Genomic DNA, 27,389 nt, shown 5'->3' with positions numbered 1-27,389 from the left:
CTATAACCATTCCTTCCTCTCCACCTACCATAAATCCTGTTCTGGATATACCACCCCTTCAAACTCTCTTTCCATCTCAACCTTCTCTCAATGCCACTCTTGAACATACTCCCCCCACCTCTCAAAACAATCCTTGTGATTCTCCTTTTCCAACCTCTGCATCACATGAGCAGCTGCTCCGTGATTGCAACTACACTCCCAAGCCTCGTCCTGAAGCTGAAGTGGTAGTGTTAGATTCTGATACTGAAGCAGAATCTTCTTATAGGTTGGATAGAGAACCTCATCCGTACTTCACTTCCAACCCTGCCTTTTCAAAAACCCAAATAAAATCCCGCCCTGTATATCCTATTGGTGTAGTTTTTGAAAACATAAAGAGGAATCTCAGAAGTACCTTTGATACTCTTAGAATTGCTGAAAGTTCTGGATTGAATGATGTTGCTATGCGGAACTTCTGGAGGATCTTTCGCAGAGAATCAGATGCTCTGTTTTTAGAACTTCAGGAAGCCTGTGTAGCTGCTGCCCCACGGCCTCGTGGAATTCTGAGGAATTATGAAGACTTCTGGTTTGCTAGTCTCAAAGGAAGACATCTGTTGGAAGAGAAGCCCTTCTTGGATGAGATGGAACAATTAAGATTGGCTGCTGAAATGGAAGCAAATCCATGCAGGGATATTGTTATCTTTATTCCTCAATATCCTGTTCTGCTAGGAGACTTCGAGACTCTCTTTGACTATCTGAGGGAAAACCCTTCTGAGAAAGATCCAAACTTGGTCATTCCAGAAGTTGTTGACCCACCAGTAGTTGAAGGTCCTTCTGCTCCCAGGAATCTAGCTGCCATTCTTCAGGCACTTGAGAATGGAGACTCGGAAATTCCTGCTGCAGAATATGGAGATGCTTCTATGCAAGAAGCAGATGCTGAAGATCATGTTGCTAGATCTGATCCTGTTGAGGAAATCCCTGCAAATGATCTATCTATGGAAGCTGCAGATCAACATGCTATTCCTGTGGTTGAAAGTGGTGAAGCTTCTTCTGATGAATCTTCTCGTCTTGCAAAGACTCTGGAAGAAATTCAGAAAAGACAGGATGAGCAAAGCTCACTCAATGCTGAGTATAGCGCTTTCATGGTGAGGCAAGAAGGACACAACAATATGGTTCAAGAGATGCTGACCAAGATCTTGTCAAGACTAGGGCCATCTTAGATTGAGTCTGTGTTGTTTCTTTCTTTTCGTTGCATCTGTCTTTGTGCATCTGATCTTTCTTATCTTCATGTACTTCTGTACCTGCTGTTTGAACTTTAATGAAATCATCTTCTTCCTCCGTGTGTTTCGTTGGTTTATATCTGAATCTTTTTTGCTTTTTGATGTTATGACAAAAAGGGGGAGAAGATAAATGATAAATGATTTGATTAATCTATCAGTTGCTGGGTAAAGCTCCCACACATTTACTAACAAGAACTGCAAGTTCTATATGGTTTAAGTGTTTTGCAGGTATAAAGAAGTGAAGAAAATCTTCAAATCAAAGCAAACACAAGAAGCAAAACCATGGAAACTGAAGCAAGCTGAGTGCTATCAAGCTTCAGAGATCAGAAGCACTGATAATAGAATTTGATCCATATTTGTCTATTTGCTATGACAAAATTCTATTTGCTCTGATACATTATTTTAGCCTATATGGCTCTGATACATATTATGTGTTCAAATATACATTTTATGTTCTAACTCGTTCATGCTGACTTTTGTCGTTTAGTTTTTGTTCTGTAACATTTCAGGATGTAGAGATGCTCTGATGATGCTCTGGTACATTCAACAATGTTCTAATACAAATCTAGCATGAAGTGATGTTGGTAGAAATTCAAAGCTCTGAAGCTATCCGAGGGAAGCAGAAATCAGAAGCTATGAATGTTCTAAAGATCCAGAAAACTCAAGTTCTGAAGCTGTCCTAAATGGAAGCAGAAATCAGAAGCTGTGAATGTTCAGAAGATCAAAGAAATTCAAGTTCTGAAGCTGTCCTAGATGGAAGCAGAAGTCAGAAGCTGTGAATGTTCAGAAGATCAAAGAAATTCAAGTTCTGAAGCTGTCCTAGATGGAAGCAGGAATCAGAAGCTGTGAGTGTTCTAGGAATCTAAAGAAATTCTAGTTCTGAAGCTGTCCTATGGAAGCAGAAGTCAGAAGCTATGAATTCTCTAAAGACAGAAGCCTATATGATCGTCTCTACCGAAATAATCAGGGAAGTCTTTTATTAAAGTTCTTCGAGTATTTATTTCAGGGGGAGATTATTTATCTCAGGGGGAGATTGTTAATCTCAGGGGGAGACATATTCATATGCTTATGCTATAGCTGTGTAATTTGTCTTTTGCCGTCTATTCTTTCTGATCGCAAATTCATATCATTTATATATGTTTTTGTCATCATTAAAAAGGGGGAGATTGTTAGAACAAGATTTGTTCTGATCAATTATCTTAGTTTTGATGATAACAATAATATGAATTTTGCTTAAGATAATATGGTACTCTAATCCAATGCAATTTCCTTTTCAGGAAATATATAAAGAGTACGCATAATTCAGCGCTCAGAAGCTTTGTCTCAAAGGGTTCAGCATGCAACATCAGAACATGGTCTGGCAAGACATCAGAAGATGGTCGAAGCAGAATCAGAACATGGGTCTATGGAAGCATCAGAAGAACAAGAGAACAGAAGCACTGAAGTTCTGATGGTATCACGCTCAGTAGCACTTCAAGGTCAGAAGATCAGAAGATGCTATGCACCAAGCTGTTTGACTCTGATGATATTCAAACGTTGTATTCACAAACATCAGATCAGAAGAAAGTACAAGTGGCAAGCTACGCTGACTGACAAAAGGAACGTTAAAAGCTATTCTAGGCTACGTCAGTAGACACAGCGTGAACAAGGCTCGAGGTAGTTGACAAAAGCGTATAACATTAAATGCGATGCTGTACGGAACACGCAAAGCATTAAATGCACTCAACGGTCATCTTCTCCAATGCCTATAAATATGAAGTTCTGATTAGAAGCAAGGTTAACGATCCTGAACAAACAACTCAAATTAACTTGCTGAAACGCTGTTCAATTCAAAGCTCAGAATCTTCATCTTCATCAAAGCTCACTACATTGCTGTTGTAATATATTAGTGAGATTAAGCTTAAACGTTAAGAGAAATATCACAGTTGTGATTATCGCTTTTAAGAAGCATTTGTAATACTCTTAGAATTGATTACATTAAGTTGTAAGGAACTAGAGTGATCGTGTGGATCAGAATACTCTAGGAAGTCTTAGAAGTGATCTAAGCAGGTTGTAACTAGAGTGATCGTGTGGATCAGTAGACTCTAGAAAAGTCTTAGAGGGTATCTAAGCAGTTGTTCCTGGAGTGATCAGTGTGTGATCAGAAGACTCTGGAAGACTTAGTTGCTGACTAAGTGGAGAACCATTGTAATCCGTGCGATTAGTGGATTAAATCCTCAGTTGAGGTAAATCATCTCTGCGGGGGTGGACTGGAGTAGTTTAGTTAACAACGAACTAGGATAAAAATAACTGTGCAATTTATTTTTATCTGTCAAGTTTTTAAAGCTACACTTATTCAAACCCCCCCTTTCTAAGTGTTTTTCTATCCTTCAAAATAATGGTTCATTTGTTCAGCATGTTCAGCCCACAAAGTGCAATCAACATTATTTCCTCTGTATTGATGATATGAATAAAAAAAAATGTAGTCAATAAATATATAGTTGTTATTCTATACTTTAAACATAATAATTAGTTGATAATTCAAAATTTTACTCCAAATCTTCCAATGTAATATCCAACAGTTTAACTCTAATTCCACTTCGCATTGTTTCCTTCATGTCAAACTTTTTAATCACGTGACCAATCACATCTAACAAAATATGATAAAATAGAATTGAGTTAAGCTTTAAAAAAAATTGCAAAATCTGATTTTGAAGTATGACTGACCTATGACACGGGATTGGTCAAGGCCAGACAAAATTTGAGGAATACCCACAAATTTAAAATAAGTTTTAGGGATGGATGGAATATCTCCATTCTTTGTACCACTCGTGGTTTTGATGAAGGTAATCTTGTACTTATGATCTGTCATAATAAACTTAGGATCATGCAATCCAACCAATATATTAGAAATAATATAGCAAGATCCCTCTTCAAGATTTGAGTCAAATTCACCGATGAGGGCCGATTTCACCGAAGCTTGGATACTTGAACACTGATAAATAAAACATGAAGAGGTAAAAATGTAATAATTTGGTAAACTAATAAAAAAGTTAAATAAACAGATTACAGCTAATAAACAACCATTGTAACACTCACTTTGTCATCAAGAAAAGTAATTTCTAAACTGGTAATAGTATTGTGGTCATTCCAAGAATGGACTTTCCACAACCTTAGTACACGAACTTTAATATGCCAATTCAGTTTTGGAGGGACAATGTCGGAAATCACACTGATACACAGTGCCATTTTGCATAAAGTGCAAAAGAAAAAATTTAGACAATTAATTGATATAGAGGAAGTCAAAACATGAAAATATATGTGGAGTAAGAACTCCCAATGCATATTTTCTATACCTAAAGTTTGAAGAACCTTGATGTGACCTTTCTGTTCAGAATTTGGAGAATATAGAAAAATTGGGGAGGTTGGATCTATTTGTACTAAAATAATGATAGGGCAATGTGAATAGGTACAATAAGTGCAGATAATTGGTAGAGTTTTTGGAATTTGCATTGGAAGTTGAAAACGGAAGAATTAAAATTAAAAATGGAGAAGAAGTAAAGGGTTAGATTCAAAGAATGGGAGAGAAGATAAAGTAGGCAAACTTTAGAGTTTTTCGTTTAATGAATAGTTTGAGCAATAAGTGTGGATATCTTATGTTTTTACTAAAAATAATTAAAAAGAAATAATATGGTTGAGATTGAAAAGGAATACATAACAACTTATTGGATTGTACATTCCAAACAAATGTTACACGTATTAGTAAAAAAAATCACAATCTATTATAATAATATCTAATTAAATTGTATTTATTGAGTAGAATAATAAATAAATAATTGATTGATTAGTAAATAAATTATTAAGTTCATATGTCAATAAATAAATAATTAAATAATGTATAATTAAATTGTATTTATTGAGAAGAAAAATAAATGATTGATTGATTTGTATTAAATTGATTAATAATATATATTATTGATAAAATTTTGTCAATATTTATTTTATAATATTTAATAATAAACTAAAAGAAAATATTAAATAATAAATTAATTTAGATAGTTTTTGATAAAATAACGTTTTAAAATTTTTATATTTTTAAGTCAACATTTTTAAGAATATCAACATTTTTAATATCTATTTTTTAAAAAAAATATGTTGTTAAAAATAATTAAGTGATTTTAAATATTCAGCTATTTATAAAATATAATTTGAGAGAAAGAATATAGAATATAAATTAAATCGTGATTTTAAATATTGACCTATTTATAAAATATAATTTGAGAGAAAGAATATAGAATATAAATTAAATCACATTTGTTTGAAAGAGAAAGGATATAAATGGTTGAGATAAAAAAGGGAATAATAAAAAATAATAATATAATAAATAAAATATAAATGGTTGGTATAAAAAAGAGAAAGAATATAAATGATTGAGATAAAATAGTGAATAATAAAAAATAATAATATAATAAATAGATAAACTAAATTGATGAAATAGATTTTTAGTTATTATAATTTAATATGATGAAAAATTTATTTACTAATCAATTAATAAATTTAATAATAATGAATTGATATGTTCAATTTTTTTTTGAGGTGAACGTGGGTTACAGAAAAGGAGTATCAGTGGTTGAGATAAAAAAGGGAATATAGAATGAGAGTATAAGTAGTTGAGATAAAAAAAAAAAGGAATATAGAATGGCTCCATTAAATAATAAATTAATTTATATAGTTTTTTGATAAAATAATGTCTTAAAATTTTCATATTTTTAATACAACATTTTTAAGAATATCAAAATTTTAAATTGTTACTTACATTAAATATATAATATTTATTAATATCAAAGATTTTTTTAAATATGTTATTAAAAATAATTAAGTGATTTTAAATATTCAGCTATTTATAAAATATAATTTGAGAGAAAGAATATAGAATATAAATTAAATCGTGATTTTAAATATTGAGCTATTTATAAAATATAAATAGAATATAAATGGTTGAGATAAAAAAGGGAATAATAAAAAAATAATAATATAACTAATTAATTATTTAAATTGATGAAATAAATTTTTAATTATTATAATTTAATGGGATGAAAATTTTATTTACTAATCAATTAATCAATTAATAATTATAATTTATAATGGCTCCTGGAGAATGGTTCACAATTTATTATAATTTATAATTATAATTAATAATTAATAATGAAATCACATTTATTGGAAAGAGAATAAGTTGTTGAGAAAAAAAAGGCAAATACTGGAACAACAAACGTGTTCTTGTTCTTTTCAATAAATAATTGTGGTTGAAATAAAAAAAATTGTAAATATTAAGTAAATAGGTTTAGGCGGGAATTGATTGCATTTAAGCGCTTAAAATGTTACATAGTATTGTGTTTTAATATATTAAGGATAATTGATACAATTGTGCCATAATAAGTGTTTTTTATTTTTATGGTTATGGTAATGCTCATTTTCAAAGACCAATAAGCAATCCAACCATTTTTTTTATTCTTATTATAAATTTCTATGTCATTTATAATATACTTCCGCTTTTTAACAATTTTTACTTTTTAGTCTTACTCTATGTCTTTAGATTCATCTAATAATAATAATTGATACAACTGTGCCATAATATCTGGTATGCACAATTCTTCTTTGACCTTTTAATGATAATCAATAATGCTTTCTTTGACTCGATATTTACTCTTAAAAAATATATATCATAACTGCTTTTAAAATATGTATTTCTTATAATATATATTTTTTACTTTTACTAAATTTTATATCTTATACTATGAAATATAAACCCCGACCAATTTTTAAAAAATATATATCTTAAAATAAAAATTATACATCGGAAATGAATGCGCGTCCCATACCAGAACCCGTGCGAACGCACGGGTTTGTTACTAGTTACTTCATAGAAACAATATCTTCCAATGAAGACAAAAAAGGAGAAAAGGAAAAGAAAATCAAGTATATGACATATGGGCTTGTTTGTTATATTTTTTTAAAAATAGATTTATTTTTGTATTTTTAAAAATAGATTTTCCAAAACCGTTTTTTAAAATATTACAAGTTTTTTTATATTCATTTTTTCTAAAATGAAACACTAATTTCGACATCCTATAACATAAACATACAATATTGAAGACCAAAACTTAGTCAAAAACGCTATTTTTTCAAAATATTGTATTTCAAAAATGATTTTTATGAAAATCTATTTGAAATAGCTTCAAAATTAAGTGATTTTTCGAAATTTTGATATCCAATTTTTTCCCCATAAATAAATGAACTATATAAAATCATATTTTAAGAATAACTATTCAAACAAATTTTTCATTTGAAGCTTTTATAAAAAATTTCTTTGTAATTTTTTTTCTTCACAAAATTATGCAACACTATATAACTCATTTAAAAAAAAACCAAAAACAAACTGACCCATACATGTCTCTAGCACCACATACCACTTCATTGTTTCTTATCCCGACCAAGTTAAGTCCGCAAAACAAGGGACTCATGTCTATCATTGTTTCACAAGTAGAGATTTTTTTTGTAAGCAAGTAATATATTGAAAGGATAATCCAAGTTCTCAAACCTTGATATAAAAAGAGACCGAGTTACAACTCGAAAGAAAAATTACACGCCAATTGCACGTTACGATAAATAAAAATATGGATTTTTACTAAACTCGTAAAAGTTACAATTGGGTTGAGTAATTTTCCCAATATACGCCCACCTTCAAACCAAAGCATATGACTTTTAATTCCCGATGGAAAATAGAACTCCCATCATAATAACTTCTTTCCACTAATACTCTCTGCCTAACCTTTTAAATAATTAACTAGTAGAATACCCGTGCGTTCCACGGATACTAGTGGCATCTACACGCTTTTGTTGTAGGAACATTATGTGTTGCTTGTGTAATTTATAATTTGTGCTTGTGACGGTCAAAAAAGCGAGAGGGACGATAATGCCTTTTGGGCATTAACATCTTTCCTCTTGGGTTTTTTCTTTTGTTTCGGAAATGGCACGCACGATTCTTCACGCGAAATTTGGAAGAAAAGACAGCTTTCCTTGGGGGGAGTGTTTCCTAGCCACACGAACTTTTAATTTGTCCTAAACTAGTAGGAAGGGGAAAAAGATCTCAATCTACCCTAAATTGATCTAGGTGTGGGGATTTCACCTAATAGAGATTTTTGAGGTCCCGGAGGCTGGTTATACTAAGGGAAGGTATTAGCACCCTAAGTATCCATAGTACTCTACGAGAACCTTTTCTACCTTTTGTTATTGACTTTATGTTTGTTTGTTGCTTGATTATTGGGAAAGTTTCTCCTTTGTGTTAGGAGAGGAAATGAACTGACGATTGACATATGAACTGAATGTTTTTGATGTTTTGTTTGCTCGCAAAGATTCCTTGTGAACCTCATGCTTACATATCCCTAATGAAAGTCAGAGCTTTTATAGTTCGGGGAACTAATTAGGAAAATGAATTGAATTTGAAGGTGCCTTGTTTAAAGCTCAAGGTTGAAGCTTGAATGATTTTTGTTTACAGGAAAGAGATATAAGTCATCTTTACGGAGAGATATTTCTACTATTCCACCACAAACATTTGAAGTGACAAAAAAGGGGTTCATTTCATAAGAGAAGGGACCTTACTTGGATAAAGCAAGTATGCCGGTCATAGTCTCTTGAATGAAAGAACGATTCACAACCAGTTTAGGGAAAGACAACAAGTTTGGGAGTGTGTTTCTCTGAGCATGCCTATCAAAATCCTAAATGGGAGAATGTATTGAAGTTGAACTAAAAATGTTTGTATGATTGAATGTGGAAAAATAGAAGAAATGTCTCTTTGTAGAGATAAATCACATCTATCTACTGTATAAGAGATCTGGATTCGACTGGCTTGTACAAGCCCAAGCTTGAGGCTTAAACTGACAGTTTGAGACTGACTCTGAAAGGATTCCTCTACTGGAGATGACTCCACTGGGGAAGTTTTGATTGAAGAAAATGTGTGTTCTATACTAAGCCCAGAATTGTGGTTGACTATTTGAGGATGCTCTTATTGAGCAGAAATTGGTGGGAAGCTGACCCTATCGGGAAATTTGTTCTTATGGAATAGGAATTGATAGATGAAGACCCATAATGTTGGGTAAACCCTATTGGGGAATTTATTCTGTTGAGGGTTTTATTGATGAAGGAGGGATCCCAGAGTTGACTCGATTGGGGATTTTATCCTCATGAAGGTTTGAATTGGAGGCTAACCCTTTCTAGGGGTTTTTGGACTTATGAAGGTATTGATGGAGGCTAACCCTTTCTAGGGGTTTTTGACTTATAAACATTGATGTTGGAGGCTGACCCTTTCCAGGGATTTTTTTGGCTATTGAAGGTTTGATTGGAGGCTAACCCTTTACAGGGGATTTTCGCTCTGCTTGGGGAGCTTAAATGATGGGTTGCACTTCATTGGTATCAAATAAATGGATGGGTGTTATGGTAAGTGTTCTGTACGAAGCCCAAAATTGAGGCTGACTGTAACGCCCCAGACTGCTTTCGGGATGATCGACTGACCCCACAAACCAACACAGGTCTTTTCAGCGTGCTTTGACCTCACTCGCACGCTTTCTAGGAAACTTCCCAGAAGGTCATCCATCCCAATACTACTCCAAGTCAAGCACGCTTAACTGTGGAATTCTTATTGGACGGGCTCCCGAAAAGAAGATGCATCTTGTTGGTATAGGTAGTACCCATCAATCCTTATAAGCTTTCCTTTAACCATGCATTCCCATACCTGCACGGCCTCCGGATTCCTCTCATTCCGATGTGGCGACCATCCTAGCCCTCTTCAGCATTAGGTGTTCCATGCGGTGCAACCACCCCTCGCCTTCTTCGGCCTCGGGTGTTACATGCCCACCAGCTTCCGCATGGTTCGTCCTCGAACCACATCGTACTGGGAGAGGTCTGGATCTGATACCATTTGTAACGCCCCAGACTGCTTTCGGGATGATCGACTGACCCCACAAACCAACACAGGTCTTTTCAGCGTGCTTTGACCTCACTCGCACGCTTTCTAGGAAACTTCCCAAAAGGTCACCCATCCCAATACTACTCCAAGTCAAGCACGCTTAACTGTGGAGTTCTTATTGGACGGGCTCCCGAAAAGAAGATGCATCTTGTTGGTATAGGTAGTACCCATCAATCCTTATAAGCTTTCCTTTAACCATGCAGTCCCATACCTGCACGACCTCCGGATTCCTCTCATTCTGATGTGGCGACCACCCTAGCCCTCTTCAGCATTAGGTGTTCCATGCGGTGCAACCACCCCTCGCCTTCTTCGGCCTCGGGTGTTACACTGACTCTTCTGAGGATGAACTCAGAGGGTTTTATTTCTGTCCATATGGTTGGGGTTTGACTTTCTTAGGTAACAGAAAGGTTTCTGGTTGTAGATTGACTCTCTAAGGAGAACAAAGGTGTTTGGGTTAGCTTTCTGGGGTTTGTAGGAGACCAGTTTACTCCTGTTTTGAATGGATTTTCCTTAAGGAATGTGTATCCTAAGGGTGAAATTGACTAAGGGTGTTTAACGATTTTGTGTCTTGTATGAAGCCCAAGATTGAGGAAGGTTGTTGTGAAGAGTTTGAAAAGTTTATGAATGAAGGTTGTTTTGGTGTCTTGTACAAAGCTCAAGACTAAGGCTATTCCTGCTAGAGATAAAGTATGGAGGTTAAGCTCACAGGTTTTATAGAGGGTATGGATATTTGGTGGTTTGAAAGATGTGGTTTTTGTGTGTCTTGTACGAAGCCTAAGATTGAGGCTATCTCAGCTAGGAAGTTTAGGTGTTTGAACCTCTAGTCTTACTGGGAGAATTCCAGGATTTAAATCCTTTTGGCTTCTACTGAGGAATGACCCTCAGGAGGTTTGAAGTCTTTGATTATGTGAAAGGGATTCTTCTGCCTTGTACAAAGCCCAAGGTTGAGGCAGACTTTTATTGGATTGCTCACTATGGAGACTCTAGCTGGGAAGACTTTAGTCTATGCCTTGTACAAAGCCCAAGATTATGGTTGAACTCCACTTGGGGAAGACTCCAGGGGTTTAGAAAACTATGAAGAAGACTCTATTAATAGAGGGTGCCTTGTACAAAGCCCAAGGTTATGGCTACTCTTGATGGGGAAAGATCCAACAGTTTGGGATCTTTTGACTCAGGAAGGAAAATATATGCCTTGTACAAAGCCCAAGGTTGTGGCTACTGGAGGAAAACAGATCTTGGAGGACTATGAATGACTCTATTTTTGGGGTGCCTTTTACAAAGCCCAAGGTTGTGGCTACCACATCTGAGGATTTGAAATCCAAAGATTGATACAGCTGGATGAGATGACTTAGACTCTGCTTGGAGAAGCAGGAGGTGGGTGATAGAGACTGTCCATGTCTCATCATTCCTAAGGTTGAACTAAGTATGATTGAAGATATTGGAGAGTTTAGACTGTCCATGTCTAAGACTCTGCAAGAGAACATCTCAATAACTGAGATTGAATGAACACTTGAACGATTGTGATTGAACACTTGAATGATTGTGATTGTAAATTTTAAGGATTTGGCGTCTCACAGGGATGAAGGTGACTAAAGACCTGTCCTATGCTTTTAGGAAGCCTGAAGGGTCCTTGTTTATAAGCTCAAGAGGAAGCTGAAGGGATGCTTATAAGAAGCCCATGGGTCCTTGTATCGTAAGCCCAAGAGAAGGCTAATCGAGGGTCCTTGTTATAGCACAAGAGAAAGCTATGTTGGCTTGACTAATTTGGTTCTAGGCAAATGGGTAACAGGTTTCACCGAGAATAATTCCTCTTGGGTGGATGTGCCCTATTTTTGTTCCAAGGCTTTTTTAAGATGTTTCACCGGGAATAATTCATCTTGAGGTTGAAACTATGTTATTTTATTAGGAAAGAGCCTTCACCGGGAAGACATTCTCAATCCTAGGTCATAGTCCTATAATATATATATAGTTTATCTGTCATAAGGTTGTTCTCAGACGAAGATTTAAACAGTATATATTTACAGGTATATTGAAAACAGTAAATGAAAGCAGTAAATGAAAGCTTATAAACACTTACCCGGGTGAAGAGGAGGCTCAAAGATGTATGTACAGAACCTCAATGAACAGTTTTATTGAAAAGCAGTTGAATGCTTTATTTGAAATTAGTTGAATGTTTAAAATGAAAATGAAATTGAAAGTTTGAAAATAGTTGAAAATAGAATAAGAGAATGCTTTAGGACTTATACCTCAGAAGATGGGCCTAAAATGGTCTAGGAGCAGTTTCACCGGTAATAATGCCCCTCCTAGAACCAGAGTTTTAAAACAGATGAGAAGATTTTTTACAGAAGACAAGGTTTTGAAAACAGAAAAGTATGTACAAAAACAAAAGGGTTCATTGTGAACACTTTACTGTTTATGAAAAACAGTTAAAAGAAATGATGTTTGAAATTGAAATGAAAGTGAAATTGAATTGAAAGTGATTTGGACTATAAGGGAGATTGGGACTTAGACTCAATGAGAGACCCACTTGAAATGATTATTGTTTATGAAAAACAGTTGATTGAAAATGAAGTTTGAAATTTAATTGAATTGTAATTGAACATTGAACTGAACACGAACTTGATTGAAATTGATTTGAAAATTGAAAAAAAAAGGGTTGGGACTTAGACTCAAAGAGAGGCCCACTTGAAATTGAAAAGATGTAGGGTTTTGTTGTGTGAAAACCCTAGTTGTCTGTTTAATCGGGAGTTTGAAGAAAACAGTTTTTAAATGATAAAAACAACTTAATTGAAGCAAAAGGCAAAGTCAATACTTAATTAAGACCTAAACATTTAGGGTTTATTCACAAAAAATATTTACAAAAGGTTTGATTTTGAAAAATTAAAAGAAAAATATATTTTAAAAGTATTAAAATACTTAAAAACATACCATTTTAAACCTAATAAAAAAACATCAAATAAATAATATTTTTGTGATTTTTTGGATATTCATAAAATAAGTATGATAAATGGAAAATGTGTGAAAAATCAAGTGAAAAGGATTAATTTTGATAGGTGAAATGATTATGTGAAGCTGTGAAAAAAATGAAGAAAAATAGCATAAATGTTTGTTTTTGTTAGGAGCAAGATTTGAACCCGTCCCACAAGGGGGGACTGGCACAAATCAAGCCAACTGAGACTGAGTGCTCAGTACATTAAAGGAATGGAAACCATTGAAAATATGTGAAAATATGAGCTTAAAATGGATTTTGGAAAACATTGCAAACAAAAGGTCTAGGGGGGAATCGAACCCCAGACCTTGGGCAAGAAGCATAGACGCGCGTTGTGGCCACTAGGGCAGACGATGATTTCAAGTTATAACACGCATACCATTCAAAATATAATAAACTTCGCCCCTGAAATTCAAAAATGGCGCGTCATGGTCGTCTTCATCTTCAACCTATCATCACTCGGAAATTGAAATTCCATCTCCCTCGTTTCTCAACCATTTGCAGAGATGTAAACATGAAACTTGTTCTAAATTCTCTCACGATTCCAGATATGTAACTAGCATGGATTAAAATTAACTATAGCTACTGAATTTTTGAAAATATGCGAAGAACCCTAAAAACTGAATTTTAACATGAAATCACATATGTATATGATATGATGCAAGTGATTGAGGGTTAATGATCCTCATATGTGCAGAAACTTGTTGGTATCACAAGTTTTCATTTATGAAGCATGAATTAAAGATTTTAAGTTTATGAAACTTATCTCAAAACTGAAGATCTAGCTCTGCCCATATGGTGCTACAGAACTGTAGTGATGATCCAGATAGCTTCAATGGACCCCAAGGAATGTGTCGAGATGCTTAGCTCGAGCTGGAACCTCCTGAAACTCCTTGATCGACCCCAACTGGTGCAACTCCAAAATGAAGATGAAGATGATGATTCCGGTATTTCAGAGCTCCAACAAGGTCTTGGATCAATCACACTTACCCTCCTTGATATGTTAGAGCACCCAATTTCAATGACTAAGCCCTGGAATGAATAATTGTCTTCCTCACCCCATGAACCTTTGAAAATTGAGTGTATGAGATAGAAGTTGTGGAAAGCAAGTATTCAAGTTGCTTTGGTGTGATTTTGAACTGAAATGAGGCCTCTATTTATAGGAAAATGATCTGAAGTAGTAGAGAGTAAAGTGAGCAAGGATGGTGTCATTTTGAGTTACACTGATATTTGTCTTATTTTTCAGGTATCTTTTTAATTGAAGACTTTATGAGGAAATGAAGAAATGGGGTACAAAATAGCAAAAAGGAATAAAAGAACAAAACAAGCAGCCCAAGCCCAATGGAGTGAGCACGTGGACCATTTGAAAAAGAAGCTTGTGACGAACGGCATGGCATTCTTGGGCCTTGACGAAGGATCGAGACGCCCGTCTCCTACCCTTGAGGCGCCCGCCTGTAATACGGTGAACTGACTTTAAAGAAATGTCGCGCATAGCAAGAGTCGTCACCGACTTTTATTTTATCCAAATTATAGAAAGGCTAAAAGAACAGAAAAAAACCTTTAAAAGAAATTTTAAGTTCGGGGGGTAAGTTATACAAAAGGAAGGTTTAAGGCACCCTTTGTATCCATGGTTTTCCACGGGCTCTTAATTGCTTAGCTCACTGGTTTGTTTGAATTGTTTGAAAATATTTTGAATAAGGACTTTAGCTTGTAAATAAGCGTAGTCTTTTTTAATTTGATTTTTGAAAAGAGTGGGAAAAAGATTTTGAATTTAGAGCAAGCAATTAGTAGCAACTACCCTAAGTTTTGAAATTTGTTCTTTTAGCCTTTCAGGGTGAAAGGGTCTATCCATACCATGAGAGGGCAGGAAGTCTTTCAATTGGATATTAAGGGTCATCGAGGTTTATCGTTCACCACAAGATTGTCCCTGCCATAAAGAGGGCAGGTAGTCTAAGGGAAGGATATAATAGTCATTTAATATTTTTAGGCATCATGCGAGGATACCTTAGCAATTGGGACAATCATCTTTTACCGAGGAAACTTCGAGGGACTAGACGATTTTCAATCTCTTTAGGAAACCTTGCTTTAGGTATCCTCGGAATCGGGGGACTTGACTATTATTTAGTATAATTAGAGGCAATAGAATCATAAGGCAATAGGCAACAAAGGCAACAAGGCAACAAGAGGAATTACCCTAAAGGTGTGTGTGTGGCACAATCAGGTGGTTAATTCAGATATTTTATCTTATAATTAGTGATCTAATTCAGTTCAAGGCTTGCACTCCCTAAGATTACTAACCACTCAGTTTAAAATTGCAGAAATTAAAGGCAGAAAAATAAAAGTCCTACGCTATTATAATAAACATCTGCGGGGAAGGGGAAATAAAAGACAGAAAATAAGAGGGAACAATAATTAGTCAAAATCCTTGAATGCCTTGATCTTCCTCGAACTCTGAAAATTAAAAAGGAGAATAATAAGGGTTAGCGTAGGAGGGATTCATTGACTATTTGAGGCAAACCCTATTTTAGGTAGGCAAAATAAAAATTAAAATGATATTTAAACAAAAAAAGAATTAGAAACTTAGCTTTTTGATCTGATGGCGCGTGGCTGAAGGATTTTGGTTAATCCTGAAAATTAGCCACGAAGAAGAAAAATGTTAGTGCATTAAAGATCTCAACAATTATAATGTAACATATCAAAAATTAAAATTGTAACAATTTAGGCAAACAAATGAATTGACAAAACCCCAAATGGGGAGCAAGTTAATCAGGGTTAATGGGCAACACCTACCAGTAAACCTAAGGCTATTAGGGTTTATAAATGAATCGAGGTTAACAAACCTAAAAATTAATTAATTAAAAGTATATACAAAAATAATAATTTTTATTGTTAGAAACAATTATTTTTAATGTTATGAGAAAAATCGAGTGTTTCGATTAAATAATTATCAAAAGATAATGTTATTTAATTAGTGAAAAAATTTTTAGAAAAGATTAAATTAAAGCATTAAAGAAAGAAAATAATTCTTGAATGAAATTTAAAAAGAAAAAGAAAAAGAATTAATTGAAAACTTAGCTCTAATTTTGTATGGTGCAATCCTGAGAGTGTATGGTGTGGGACGCTTCTGGATCGTTGGATTTGGCTTTGTATTGATCTGGTGGTGGACACCTGGGGGTCCACGGCATGCACCTGCGCGTGGATGCGTGGGATCTGTAGAAATCTATGGAAATAAAGAAAAGAATTAAAACGCTACACCTGGGTATCGAACCCAGGTTTGGAGAATCACACAAACACATCTTTCACCAACCAAGCTTCGTCAGTGTTAAAAAAATAGTCTTGGATTAATAAGTATAAATAATTGACAAAACCTGCAATTCAAACAAACAAAGTCATAGGGGCCCCACGACTTTCACGCGTGACCAATCAGCACAAGAAAGAGATTGCATTGATGTTGACCGCCCAATGCCATTCCTACACGCGTGAGGAGAGATATTATGCACCATTGACCTACCAATCACGAATCTCCAACGCCCCAGGTCCACTTCATCTTCTTCCTCTAGATTACCTGCGGAATATGTTAGGAATTTTCCTGCGGATTTACCCGCGGAAAACTCCTTTGAAATTCTGCAATTCGGAAACACGTAAAAACAATGGCATCAATATATTAAAATGACCCAAATCTATGTAAAATCCCCTCCTGAATCCATTGGTGAGGTCCGTTTGGCCTAAAAACGCTTGTAGCGTTGAAACCAATTGCCTATAGTCAGTACGCCCTAATCATGGCAACTCCTCATTCGTGTGCTATGGAACGATCTCAATGGTCCAGACCTTCTCCAAATCATACAAGGAACTCAACCATGTGGTTAGATCAAATTGAAACACGATAAATCATGACTTATGAATTTCAAGAATATGAATAAGTATGAACAACATGGAACACACATTCTAAACGTCACGGGGCTTACCTAATGGCCTATTCTCACAATATATTACCTTGAGAATGGAGTGGAATTATTGTGTAGATTTGAAAGTGGCTGGAAAGAATGGCACGAATTTTTCACCTTTTCTTTGATTTTTTGCAAACTTCAAACCCTAGCCTTTTCCTCCAAATTTCGTCCCCTTGAGGTCTGAGATACTTGCACTTATATATAGGAACAAATTAGGTCAATAAAACTGGCCAAGATCCTTTTGAATCAATCATTTGATCTTTGATTGAAATTTGATCTTTAATCTTTCTAATTTTGCCAAATTTCAATATTTTTTCAATCAATCATATTTTGCACGAAATTATATTGATCATGAGGTTTTATTGATGATTGGAATTGATTAATATCATATCTCTAACCAAATATTTGATTTTTACTTGATTTACATGAATTAAAATCATTTTTAAATGATTAAAAATTCATATAAAATCAAATAAATATTGCAAAATTCGTGACAATCTGATTTGGGGCCTTGGATATCTTGGGGATCAAGCTTGGGCCAAAAAGATTGGGTTTGCTTGCAAAGAAATTCATTTTGAACCACTTTTACTTCCTATTTTTCACTCAATTTTGTCCAACTTTGACAAGGCATATCTCCCTCAATTTTTAAGATATGGAAGAGTTCTAGGACTTTTTGGAAACCTCAAGATGTCCTCTACAAGCCACTTTGGAATTTTTTTCCATTTGAGGATTTTATCTTGATGATATTGGCTTTGACAAAAAACTGCTTTTGGTTGACTTTCAAAAAGGACCTATAATCTTTTGCTCCATATCTCTCAAATGAAGCATTTTTAGACTTGGCATGTGAGAGACAAAGTTGTAGAGAATTCAATTTCCTTAAAATAGAGCTTTGGATGGGAAATTTCTGATGTTCCAGGTGAAAGTTATGGCTGGTCAAAGTTCAGTTGACTTTCTCCTATGAAAACCCTAATTTAGAAACTTTTGAATTTGTTGATTTCTGAACTCTTCTTGATGAATCATGATCAATCCTTGATCAAATGATGAATGATACTTCAAAATAAGGATGTTGACCAAAAATCAGGAATTTTGACTGTACTTTGACCACAGTTGACTTTTAGGTCAAACTAGTCGACTGTTGACTTTCTGAGCAATTGAGTGGTCAATCCTTGGAATTGAAACTTGAATTTTGTCATAGAGACAGTTTGAAACATAAGAAGTCATATGAAGTCCATTGGTGATCTTGATTCATTCATTTTCTTCAGAGAAATCAAAACCCTAGTTCAGGAGGTCATTGTTTAGGAGAGTATGCCTTTGAGTCTTGCACTTTGATATGAGTTTGAATAGAAGAAATGGGATGGGAAAATTTTGGGGTATGACACCGCCTCTCATTTTCCAAGGATTTTTTCTTCTTCAATTTCTGCCACACCATGAATAAATTGAGATGCACATCTCAAAGACTTCTTCAATTCTCCTATTTTCTTGCAACGTTAATTCATTTGCTACATTTTAGGAAGACTAAGACCCGACTTCCTACAATTTTGGAAATGGAAGTTAGAAAGTAAGCACTATATAAGGAACATGCTTGACCAACAAAAGGGGTCAGCATTTTTACCGAACAATTGCTTTCAATTTGTATTCGTATTTTCCAGAGCAGTTTTCTATCTTTAATTTTATTTTCATTTTCATTTCTAATTCTTAGGCATATAATATTTTCTCACAACAATTTCTACACTGGAAATTGTTGTGTATTTTTACTGGTCTAACCTTACGTTGGATCTAAGTGCTTTTTTTTATTCTTTGATTTATTTTCCTTTCGATTCAAAAGTTCCAAGAGTAGATCCAGCCAGCCTGTGGTGGAGTGCTCCGTTACTTTTGAAGTTCAAGAATTCATTCAAGTATTATTTCCAGGTTTCTATCATTTATTTAATTTATAGTTTTATATTTCTTGCTTATAAATTATTGAATATGTCTAAATATATGAACTATGATTGTTTATGCATGTTTAATTTAATAAGTGTGTTTAGCTAAATCGATTAGATATCGGTGTGTAAACTAATCGAACTAAAAGGGATCCGAAACAAGTTAGCCTAAATATTATTTTATCAAAAATCACTTTTTCTAGTTTTAGTATCCAATTGAATTTATTAAAAGGATTAGAAATCAACAGAGCGAAAGTTTGATATTTTAAAACTAGACTAAGGTTAGTAACCAACAGAGCGAGAGTTTGAGGTTTAAAACCGGATAGTGGACACTTGACATTAGTTTTAAGGACATTGAGAGCGTATTAAAACTAATTAGATCTTCATTCATTTTCAAAGCGTGCTTTTAAACTCGGTGGGACAGCAAGAGCATACGTTAGGGATTACTAGCATAACCTGAATCAACAGAGCGAGAATTTGAGATAAGGGTTTTTAAATGAGTATTATTTACTGAAAGAGAAACTCTATTGATTCTGTTGTTTTCAAAAAGTGGTTTTAAATCTGATGGGATAGCGAGAGCATACGTTACGAGTTAGAATCATAGTCTGATTCAATAGAACGAGAGTTTGAGAAAAGGACTTTTAAATTAACAGTATTTAATGGAGGATTTTTGTTAGATTAAAAACCAGGTCAGTGGAACTTCGGATTCCCTAAGCTTGACGAATTACGTACCGGTATCCGTTTATTATTATTTTAACAAGATTTAGTATTATTTCACCTCTAAAACATAAATAAAATATCGCTAGTCTTAGCTTTACAAAGCAACAATAGAGTTCACTAAGTTGACATTGATCCCTGTAGATTCAATATCTTTTAAAATTACACGACACGACTGTGCACTTACAGTTCTCCCGATTAATAGACACGTAAAGTCATGATCACCTCACATTTGGTAGGATGTCAGCGGAAGATAATAAAAAACTATAAGGATCAAATACAAAAAATAACCAAATTTTAAGAATGGTTTAAATAATTATACCTTTATTTTATCATATATTTTATGTAATTGTTGACATAATATATTTTAAATTTGTATAATCATAATTAGGTGAGAGACTAGTATGTTGTGCTACTGTTTTATTTTTTTACTATTTTTTCTATAATGTCTTAGAAATATTACTTTAACGTGAATATCAGTGTTTTCAAGTTTCTAATAATTTTTAAAGACCTTGACCAAGAAGTCTTCTTTTGAACCATTATATACGGAAAGAGTATCTGATGAGATGTCTTAATGAAAAAGAATGTATTCTCATATAAAGTAAATCTTTTTAGTACTATAACATTTATAATGTCATATGAATATATATATTCGACTAACATTATTTGCTTTAATATTTTTACAATTTATTTTCTATTAAAAATTATGTCTAATTTATAAGAAAATTTCTTTAGCCACCTCCCTATGGGGTCACCCCCAGCGAAAATTCTAAAATATCCCTGCTTCGGAAGTTCATTTCCGAAAGCGTTTTTTTTTGAAAAAATTGACTTATTTCGGAAGTTCATTTCCGAAAACATTATTTCGGAAGTTCACTTCCGAAATACTGCGATTTCTGCAGATTTATCAAAACACTCCCCCTCCCCCAATCATTTACCCTAAATCAAAATAAAAAGTGGCAAAGGCGAAAATTTGTGCAAACAGAATTCCAAAGCTGCATCAAGGCTCCAATCACACTGCTAAACAACATTCAAAAGCCCTCAATCCTAACACTTTGTAAGTTTTGAAATTTTTAGATCTATTATTCAAATGCATGTTATTTAGGGTTTTAATTGCATAAATGATATATGGTTAGGTTGTTAGTAGTATTTAGGTTGTTTAGAAGCATTTTGATTTGGTTTGAAGTTTGGTTTAGGGGTCTGCCATGGAAGTTGCAGAAAACTCCATCGCAGGGGTGTTTCGGAAGTTCATTTCCGAAAACACCTCCATCCCAGTTTTCGAAAATGAACTTCCGAAATGTATCAGAAGTTCAAATTTTTTTGTTTTTTATTTTGTCTCGCATATTAATCGATTTCAATTGTTTACAGGAACATGTCAGACAATCAACCAGCACGCAGGACTGCGTCTTCTAGAGAGGGTAGGGAGTGTTCGTTTTAATTTGCAAGTACTTTATTTTTAACGCCTTTGTTTATTGTGCCTGTTTCTTTGAAGTTTGTGTCCCTTTCTTCTTTTATAAAAGGAGGTCTCATGGACCTTTCTTTCTTCATTTTTACGCAGGAATGGGTGGCGCTAAGGGAAGAAAGGGTTCTTCAAAGAAGGAGGTGAAGGAGGTGAAGGAGGTGAAGGAGAAGAAGAAGGTTTTGACTGGTTCTGCTTCTCGTCCCCTGGGGGTCCATGGCTCGGACGTGCAGACTCAGTCTTCAGGCGTGATCAACGCTGATGGTTCTGATACTGAGTGGGATGAGGATTGGTATAATTATCTTCATTCGGAGGAGTTCGCTCGTCGGGAAGAATAACGTGTTTTTATTTTGTTTGATGTGTATTTTGTAACGCTCGTCGGGCAGAATAACGTGTTTTTGTTTTGTTTGACGTGTTTTGTTTTGTTTTGTTCTGATTTCGGATTGTATCGCACAATGTTTTTGTATTGGATTTATCATCTTAGTTTTTGGATTGTTCTGATTTCAATATGTAGATTCTTGGATTTCATCGCCGCGAACACTATCCATCTTCTGGATTATAAACATAGAACTTTGACTTTCTCAGCGCACCCCTTTGTTTGATTTTTTTGTAATGACGTCCCCTGATCAGGTAAGAAATGTGGACACATGTGCCTACGTAAGCCTTCTAAGACGGTTACCTTCTAAGAAATGTGGTAACACTTTCCTACTTAAAAGCCTACGTAACAAAAATTGGGAAGCTCCACAGCCACGCCTTATTTAAAAGAATAAAAAACCTTTTGAAATTTCGAAGTTCCCTTTTCCTTCTCCCCACCACTCTCAGACGGTTAACTTCTAAAACACTTTCCTATTTAAAAGCTTCTCACCCATTTTTCTTTCAAAATATCCCAAATCATTTTCGATCCTAAGTCTTCTTCTTTGCTTTAACGTTTTCTATCTCTTGTTACTGCTTTCATCACAATGTCTCGTCGCGGTGGAGGAAATCATCCCGAAAATCGCCGGAGTCAACCATCTCCTGCACATTCTCAACAATCATCCATCAATGCTGCAGGATCAGGCCGTGGTGGTGGTGGCCGTGGCTCTCGCGGTGGACGTACCTCCAATCCTTCTTCCTCCGGACATCCACCTCCTCCGTCATATGCTCCGGCCCCGGTTACCTCTCCTCCGTCTGTTGTTGCAGCTCCGGTTGTTCGTCCATCTGTTTCAGCGCCGTTTGTTCCATCTGTCGCAGCGCCGGTTGCTTCCTTGAGTTCGGCTCTGATCTCCATCGAGAGCCTGACTGCCGAAGTTAAACAGAAGGCTACTCTAGAGTCGGCTCCGTCGTCTCAGAAGGAAAATTGGGAAGGAAAATTGGGAAGGAAAATTCAAGTTCGTGCTAATCATTTTCAGTTGCGAGTGGCTGATAAGGATCTACACCACTATGATGTAAGTATAGTTTGCTCATAAGTTTTTTGTTGTTGTTTATTATGTTGGTAAGTTACAATGTGGTATGGATTTCTAGAGGATCAGGACTTTCTAACCTGTTGCAGCGTCTCCTCCATCGTCTTCATCCGATTAAATAAAGCGAATCGTTCTTGTTTGTTATTTTTCTTCTGTCCAGACCTTTTTTCGGAAGTGCATTTCCGAATTCCTCCAAGGGGGGTGAGTTCGGAGATGAACTTCCGAAACACCACATTTTCTGAAAATGTAACTTTATTTCGGAGATGCATCTCCGAAATCAATATTTTATATTAAAAAAAACACGTTTTCGGAAGTTCATTTCCGAAAACACATTTTTTTCAAAAAAGAGTACCTTTTCGGAAATGAACTTCCGAAACAAGGGGTAGTGTTGTAAATTCACCAGGGATGAGCAAGAAGGTTAGGAGGTAGGTGAAGAAATTCTCATTTATAATCATATTATTATAATAATACAAGATTTTAATATTAATTTTAAGAATTATTAAATATCCTAAAATTTTATTAATTGTAGTAATTTATATATAAAAAGGTCATAAACTACTTCTATAATTTTTATGCTAAATATTTAGTATGTTAAGTTTCCTTCATAAGAGAACAATTCATAATTATATTATTATATTAATATATAATTTTAGTACCAAATTTGTGAATTTTTTAATATCCGAGAATTCTATTCATTCAACAAATTTATATAGAAAAATTTCTTATAAACTACTTTTACATTTAAGTTTCTAATATTTTCAGAAGACGTTGTTGACCAATAAATCTTCTCTTGACCCACTATCCAAGAAAATGAATATCTTTCAATTAAAAAGAAAGCAAAACATGGAAAAAAAAACAGAACTTGACGTAAATGTCTCTAAGAAAAACACACGCATTCAATAAAGAAAAACTTTTTCTATGCGGTGATATGACCTTATGATGGATTGATGCAATGAAGTGAAAATGAATTTGTAAGATTAACAATTCAATTCTAAGATATATAATTAGCGAAATATAACTTAATTAGCGAAATATAACTTGTAAGAATGAGAGTGGATGTTATGACAGTGACAAATTTATATATAGTGAGTGGTTATAATTGTTCACGCTTGATTACGGGAATTGTGATAGTTGTAAGATCGGATCAGTTAAGAAGTCTTTCAATGAGACTACATTTGTTGATGTTCTTCAACTAGAATGCTTTAGGTCATACCACCAAGAGTTATGCCAATTTTGTTGGGCATTTAGTTGGGTCGGAACAAAAATTTTTTTTTTTAAATTAATTTTTTAAAAATTAATAATAAAAAATAATTTATAAAAATTTTCTTAATATTTTTTTCATATAAATATTTGACTTTTGTGGTAAAAATATGGGTCATGCTAACATGTGCCCTAAGGGCACATGTTAAGGATACTATAATTGGAAATGTTAAATATAATTAATACAATAAAGTCATATTTAAAGTTTCGATACATTGAATGCACGCGTTTCAAAAAAAATATTTTTATAAATAATTCATTAACTTGTGCCCTTGGGGCACATGTTAGCTTTTCCCTAAAAATATTTGTTTCTAAATAAATTAATTATATAAAATTATTTTTTTTCTTAAAAATGAGTTGAATAAATACAAGTGATTTTAACAATAACATTCTATGTGAAAGTCATATTTATATTCAAAAGGATTAAATTCAGATTTCTAAATTAAAATCAATTTTATAGAAAAAGTTAATTTTATCCAATAATATGTTGAATTCAATTTTATTTATATATATATATATATATATATATATATATATATATATATATATATATATATATATATATATATATATATATATATATATATATATATATATAAAGAATTCTAAATTTTTATTAGAGGGAGAGAATATTTTGTTAGAGACATATTAGTCTTTTTTATCTTTTCCACTTTTTTTATTCTGTTTTCATTGAGAGATATTTCTTTCCTCGTAGAAGGTTCAAGGTTGTATTTGGTTAAGGTCTTGAACTCTCGCTATATTATGAGCTGCTACAAAATATCTGAAGGATGTTGTGATCAGATTGAGAAGATGGTAAAAAGATTTTGGTGGGGGCTAAGGAGGGCCAGAGGAAAATTCATTGGGTTCGATGAAATAAGTTGGCGCAGGCTAAGAGCAAAAGTAGATTGGGCTTTAGGGAGGATGCAAATTTTAACAAGGCTATGCTTGGGAAACAATGTTGGAGATTGCTTCATGGAGAACATACTTTGCTTAGAAAGATCTTTAAGGCTAGATACTGAAATTCTGACACTTACAACAAATGTCAAGACAAATGTCCTAACAACATAAAATATCAAGACATATGTTATAACATCTGTTGACTTACAACACAACTATCAAACTGAAAAACTTAATGCAAAAAGATAAAGAACACAATACTTGTTAACCCAGTGAAGTGCAACAACATCTAATTTAGGGGCTACCAAGCCAGGAAGAAAATCTACTATTACTAGTACTAGTTCAAAGCCTAAACAATCTCAGTTTACAACTTCTCACCTAATCACTACTCAGTGCTGCTTCTGCCTAGAAGTCGACATCTAAACCTGGGAAATCGACATCCCAACTCCAATCACTGTAGTGATAAAAACATTCACACAACCCGTGACCAGAGGAACCAAAAGTAGAAAGATTACAATTTCTAATAAACAAAATACTTAGTTAAGCACCCTAACTAAGAACAATACTTGATCTTACTTAAAAATTTTGGTCAAGAACACCACTCTACTATCTTGCTTAAAAGCTTCAAGAGTGAGAGCAAATGTCCACCTCAATGTATCATAAGATACATGAGTGACACAAAGAAACAGAAAACACGAAGAGCTTGAGAGACTTCTAAAACAGCAACCTTTATGCACCCACGATTTTCCTTACAAGAAAGCTTGGCAAACTAGGTTTCCCAAGTTCTTTTTTATAGATACTTGCAGAATGAGCTTGGACTTTAATATGAATCCAAACTTCTCTTTTCTGAAAACATCTGCGAGATATTTTTACAAACTAGGAACAAATCAAATCAAATCTTAGTTTTCCAAAAGAAATCTAAAATATTCTTTTTCTAAAAACAGAGACTAATATGTAGTTGTTCTAATCATCCCTTGATTGCCTGCGCCTGTGATGATTATCTAAATATTCCAAATTCTCATATTTTTCAATCAAATCTTTCAAGGTTTAAAAACCAGTCAGAACTGTCAGGATGTTCTGGTGTAGAATGTCACAAAATTTGGCAGAACATTTGTCAAAACACATTACAACAAATCTTGTTATGAAAGCAGAACAAGATGTTACAACATCTCGTTCAACATCAGTTAAGAACCATGTTTTAGCAAAATTATGCTAATACAAAAATCATGGAACTAACAATCTCCCCTTTGGCAAATTTTGGCTAAAACAACCAAAGCACAGTTAAGTCTTGGAGATAAAACACATTTACATGATAGCATGCAAATTTAAACACAAATTGTAAAGATATATCATAGATGCACAACAGTAACACATAAGCTCTTTGGAGCTTGTACAAACAGACAAGTCAGTTACTTCCCCTGTTATATAAAACTAATACTCCCCCTCAAAGGGATACCAGAACATGAACTATTCAAGTTCACACATCAGAGGCATATGCAGCGGAAGATAATAAAAAGCCTCGCATTAGGTTGGATGTCAGAACATCTTGCACACATTCTTGAGTCTCTAGACTCAACTCTTTAGTTTCAGCAGCACAAGCAACGAGCATGACAGACTATCATAATAACTTCTCTCCCCTTAGCAGTAGCACATTCAAGATGAATGCCAACCAATATGTTGTAACTGGTGTTGTAACATCAGGGCAATTAAACACAATAACACTTTACTCCCCCTTTTTAGTCAAAAATTGACAAAAATAGAATAAATGTAAAATATATGGAAGCACGCAAATATTGCAATTAAGAAATACACACTGATTGGGACATGTGTTCCTGCAAACAACCCAAACCTGTAGTAATGGTAGAGGTATGATTGGAGGGAACCCAATTGGCAGCCCCAATCCTGTTAAGCACAACAGACAGTTTACCCTTCTTTGGTCATTCTTTGTCCTGTTTAGTTGTGATCTCCTCGCAAATAGTATTACCATAATTATCTTCCTCACAACCAACAGATTCACCTTCAGACACATCTTCTTGGGAGTTCTTATTAGACACAACATCTTGATATTTTTCAGTGGATTCAATAGAAACAGACTCATTGTTAGATTCATAGTCTACCTCATCTTTTGGACCATAAGTGTGTTGAGAGGATATTCCAACATTTTTGTCAACATCAGTCCCTTTCTCAACCACATCATTAATGGATTCCATTATAACTTTGGTTCTGGAGTTAAAGTTCTTAAATGAAATATGGGTTGTAAGACTTGTATCAACAACCTTAGGTTTCCATTCTTTTCTAGTCTTTATCCTTACATCATAAGCCCTAGGTTGAGGTGAATATTTGTGAAGGTTTCATTGATAGGAAGCAATTCCTACCAAGGTTCTAAACTAGGGTTTAAACTAGGAAAGGGAAAGAGCAGTAAAAGGAACTTAAAATAAAAGATAAAATTAAACTTGATTTCATTGATTGATACCCTTAATTGTGTCAAAGACACTACATATATAG

General features: G+C 34.1%; 1 long non-coding RNA gene across 1 annotated transcript; it reads left to right on the top strand.

Moving 5' to 3' along the window:
* Positions 1 to 20,780: 20,780 nt before the first annotated feature.
* LOC131636295 (uncharacterized) lies at positions 20,781 to 21,736 on the top strand. Its single transcript, XR_009294021.1, has 3 exons — positions 20,781 to 20,886; positions 21,198 to 21,247; positions 21,388 to 21,736. It is a non-coding gene; the product is annotated as an uncharacterized LOC131636295 (long non-coding RNA).
* The last annotated feature ends 5,653 nt before the right edge of the window (positions 21,737 to 27,389 follow it).

Source organism: Vicia villosa, unplaced genomic scaffold (assembly GCF_029867415.1).
Source record: "Vicia villosa cultivar HV-30 ecotype Madison, WI unplaced genomic scaffold, Vvil1.0 ctg.001687F_1_1, whole genome shotgun sequence".
In the NCBI taxonomy this organism is placed as follows: domain Eukaryota; kingdom Viridiplantae; phylum Streptophyta; class Magnoliopsida; order Fabales; family Fabaceae; genus Vicia; species Vicia villosa.
Note: the sequence above shows the minus strand (reverse complement) of the source record. Positions and strands in the feature narration are given on the sequence as shown.